General features: G+C 39.3%; 1 protein-coding gene across 1 annotated transcript in view; it reads left to right on the top strand.

Moving 5' to 3' along the window:
- Nucleotides 1-5,000, top strand: part of LOC119580455 (proline-rich protein 2-like) — a 20,795-nt gene that overhangs the window by 1,222 nt on the left and 14,573 nt on the right. The window lies entirely within an intron of this gene.

Below are 5,000 nucleotides of genomic sequence, written 5' to 3' on the forward strand. Positions count from 1 at the left end.
AATAGAATAAGAAAAGGGAAGAAGAAGAAGAAGAAGAGAAGAAGAAGAAGAAGGAGAAGAAGAAGAAGAAGAAGAAGGAGAAGAAGAAGAAGAAGAAGGAGAAGAAGGAGAAGAAGAAGAAGAAGAAGGAGAAGAAGAGGAAGAAGATGAAGAAGAAGAAGAAGAAGAAGAAGAAGAAAAATCTGCATTTACAAAAGGCAGGAAAAATCTGAACAGAATATCAAGTTACCAGTTTCTTTAGAAAAAAAAAAACGTTAACCATGCAAATTAAGTTTATATTAGTATCAGGAGGTAAAATACCTTTTGTATGACCTGTTCTTATTCATTAAGATCCGCTAATGATTTTAGCTTAACAGATAATATTAAGTAATCAATATATATATATATATATATATACATATAATATATTATATAATATATATATATATAATGATATATAGATATATAATTGACAAATCAGTAACAAAATATCCACAGTTATTTTGTACAGTAATGCATATAATCATATACAAGTAAATAAGTAAATATGTAATAAATTAATGGATATATAGCAACACACGGTGAAAGTCCATTCATAAAAGTGTGTGTGTGTGTGGTGTACATATATAATATATATATATATATATATATATATATATATATTATTATATATATATATATATATATCAATATATTATATATATATATATATATATATATATATATATTATATTATATATATATATATAATATATATTATATATATTAATTACATATATTATCCATCATATATATATATATGCACACACACACACACATTTTTATGAATGGTGTCGCCGGTGGTGTTGCTACGATATCGTTGTCATTGTCATCGTCTTTATTAGTCTTGTTATATTCTTCTTGACATCTTGCACATATATTCACTGAATGATTGCTTAATCTTCTTCTTCTTTTAACGGTAGGTTCATGTCTGAGCCGCCGTGGTCACAGCATGATACTTAATTGCAGTTTTCATGTTATGATGCTCTTGCTTAATAATGCCCGTTAATTATGCCACCGCATTTTATTTCATTCTACGATTCTGTTGTAATTTTCTCATCTATCTATCTATCTATCTATGTATCTATCTATATTTATTTATATCTAGATCTTTATATATATATATATATATATATATATATATATATATATATATATATATTTATATCTAGATCTGTCTTTATATATCTGACTATTTATATCTGTATTTGTCTATCTCTCTACCTATCTCTCTCTCTCTCTTTCTCTTTCTTTGTACACACACACACACACACACACACACACACACACACACACACACACACACACACACACACACACATATATATATATATATATATATATATATATATATATATATATATATATATAGATATACATATATACATATATATATATATATATATATATATATAGATAGATAGATATAGATAGATAGATAGATAGATAGATAGATAGATAGAGAGAGAGAGAGAGAGAGAGAGAGAGAGAGAGAGAGAGAGAAAGGAGTAGAGAGAGACAGAGACACATAGATAGGTAGATAGAAAGACACACACACACACACACACACACACACACACACACACACACACACACACACACACACACACACACACACATGTATATATATATATATATATATATATATATATATATATATATATATATATATATATATATATATATATATAAATGATATAATCAGTTTTACCACGAAACATCTGAACACTTCCCTCATTCGTTACTCCTGTTGACAGAACACCGTTACGACGACCATCCCTAATGCAACAGATTGCATCATCCATATCATTTGCATCGTTAACTCACTCTTTTCCAGTATCTGTCATTCCTCTCTGTCTCTGTCTCTCTCTCTGTCTCTCTCTCTCTCTCTCTCTCTCTCTCTCTCCTTTTCTCTTCTCTGTCTGTCTCTCTCAATAAATCTTAATAAATGTCATTCATCCCCCTTCTTCTGCCTTCCTTCTATCCACCCTTTTCCCTCTCCCTGTACTCTCCTACCCTCACACCCTTCTCCCTCTCCCTGTACTCTCCTTCTTTCACACCCTTCTCCTCCCTTCCCTCACACCCTTTTCCTTCTTCCTCTACCTCCCTTCTCTCACGCCCTTCTCCCCCTTCCTCCGCCTTCCTTCCCTCACACCCTTCTCCCCCTCCTTCTGACCCCCCCCTTTCCCCCCTCCCCCCCTTTCATCATGCCACCCTGGGAAGACGGGGCGACAATCTATCTCAAGAACCGAGGAAACACAGGCCCGAACTATGCAGGAATGTCGAGATAAACCCGTATGATACGTTCGCGGCGGGTTGAAGATGCCTCCTGTGCCGGTCAGGTGACTTTCCTGAAGGGAGTCCTTTAGCTGAAGGAAGGAGGGGGGCGTGGGAAGGGGGAGAGGGAGGGGCGAGGGAAGGGTGGGAGGAGAGGGAGGGGCGAGGGAGGGAGGGAGGACCTTTTGTTGCTGGTCGAGTTGCAATGGAGAGAGGGAGAGAGAGAGGGAGGGAGAGAGAGGGAGGGAGAGAGAGGGAGAGAGAGAGAGAGAGAGAGAGAGAGAGAGAGAGAGAGAGAGAGAGAGAGAGAGAGAGAGAGAGAGAGAGAGAGAGAGAGAGAGAGAGAGGGAGAGAAAGAGAGAGAGACAGACAGACAGAGAAAGAAAGAAAGAAAGAGAGAGGGAGAGAGAGAGAAAGAAAACTAGAAAAACAGAAAGAGAAAGAAAAAGAGAATACGAATGAAACAGAGAAAGAGAGAGAGAAAGAGAGAGAGAGAGACCCGTTAATACATCGGCGGCGGTCAGCAATCTGTCATGATCTCCTCTGGCGTCGAATTCTTTGTGATTATTCAGATGTTTTTTTAACTATTTTTTTGTTCTTTTACGTGTGCGTGCTTGCTTGCTTCCCTTCCCCCCCTCCCCCCCCTTTTTTCTTTTTTGTTGGTGTGGTTCTCGCGTGAACAGAAGCCTGATGTAAGATGAATTATGGGGGGGGGGAGGGGATGAGAACCTGGACCTCAATTCTTGCTTTGTTTTTTTTTTCCTTTTTTCTTGATTTATTTCTCTCTCTCTCTTTCGATTTGTCTTTCTCTTTCTTTTAGTCCTTTTTTCTCTTTCTTTCTTTCTTTCTGTCTTTCTCTCTCTCTCTCTCTCTCTCTCTCTCTCTCTCTCTCTCTCTCTCTCTCTATCTATATAACTCTATATCTCTCCTTCTCTCCCTCTCGCCCTCCTTCCTTCTCTCCTTCTCTCTTCTTCCCTCCCCCTGTCCCTCTCCCTCCCTCCCACCTTCCCTCTCTCCCTCTCCCTCCTTCCCCCTCTCCCTATCCCTCTCACAAGGTCTTCAGCTTCCGACTTAGACCCACCAACTATTTTCTCATGACCTCTTGATAAATTCCCCACGACTGACAGGAGCTTCTTTTTTGTTGATCGTATGTAAATCAACTTTTATTGGCCTTTCTTTATTTCTCTTTTTCTTCTTCTACTCCTTCTTCTCTCGCTCTTTCTCTTTTTCTCTCTCTTTCCTTCTCTCTCTCTCTTTCTCTTTCCTTCTCTCTCTCTCTCTCTCTCTCTCTCTCTCTCTCTCTCTCTCTCCTCTCTCTCTCTCTCTCTCTCTCTCTCTCTCTCTCTCTCTCTCTCCCATTCTCTCTCTCTCGGCTCTTGTCGCCTCCCACTCACACCCACACCTGCCTCACACCTCCATCGGTCCCACGCTTAACCAATAAGACCGAATTTTTCCTTTCATCAGTATGGACACCGAGAAGACACCTGACCGAAATAAAGACCCTTTTCCCTAATTGGGTCTCCGGACTGGGTGTGGGACCGGCCAGGGACACTCCCATTTCCCACTCCCAGATTCCCTAGAGAAGTGAGACCTTGGAGTGGTGTGTTACGGCTTGCATACGAGAGGGAAGATGTACATATGGAGGCTTGTTTTTTTATGTGAGAGTATGTCGATAGGTGTGTATACAGATGCGGTTTTTATTCATGCGAATAGGTGTAGGGGTGTATATACATGTATATATATATATATATATATATATATATATATATATATATATATATATATATATATATATATATATATATATATATATATATATATATATATATATATATAGGTAAAGGTACTTATATACACACATACAGACACACACACACACACATACACACACAGTCAATCCTCCCCTCTCCCCACCCCCCACAAGCCCACCTACTTTGCATGCAATTATACCCACCTTGCAAAAAATATATACACGCAAATTTTACAATGTAGGTCAAAACCAGTGATCCTCAAAGCCGTGGTTGCTTTGTTTGGCCAAAATGCAGGAATGATGTTTGGTATCTGTGTGTTTATAGTGAGCCACATATGGGTATGCATGTTAAGGAGAGAGCGCTGAAAGATATGCATTTTAGCTCTCAAGTATGCATGAATAAAGATGCACTTGTATTTATGGACTGCATGTTATGGATATCAAACACATGCACGCACGCACGCATGCTCTCTCTCTCTCTCTCTCTCTCTCTCACACACGTTTATTTGACTCTACCTGTCTATCCATATATCTATGTATCTCTATCTGTCTATCAGTCAATCAATCGGCCGATCTATACATTTACATATACACATAAATCAGACATACGGGATAGATTAGAGATAGCAAATCACGAACTATATCCACGCATTCTTCCATATCCCCCTCCCTCCCCCCTCTTCCCCATTCAAGGTCTTTTAACCCTCTGTCGCCCCCCCCCCCTTCACCCCTCACTACCTTTTCCATTCAACATCTTTTACCCTTTCTCCTCCTCCCCATACCCCCCTAATTCAACGTCATACCCCACCCCTACTGCCTCCATTCCCCCGCAAGCAAGTGTAACCCTTCCCCACACCTCTTTATCCACCCCAACCTCTTCTAAACCGCAAGCAAGTGTATCTCTTCCCCACACCCTCATCCCCCCACGTCCATATCCCCATCCCTCCTCACTTCT

This window comes from Penaeus monodon, chromosome 13, assembly GCF_015228065.2.
Source record: "Penaeus monodon isolate SGIC_2016 chromosome 13, NSTDA_Pmon_1, whole genome shotgun sequence".
Taxonomy (NCBI): Eukaryota; Metazoa; Arthropoda; class Malacostraca; order Decapoda; family Penaeidae; genus Penaeus; species Penaeus monodon.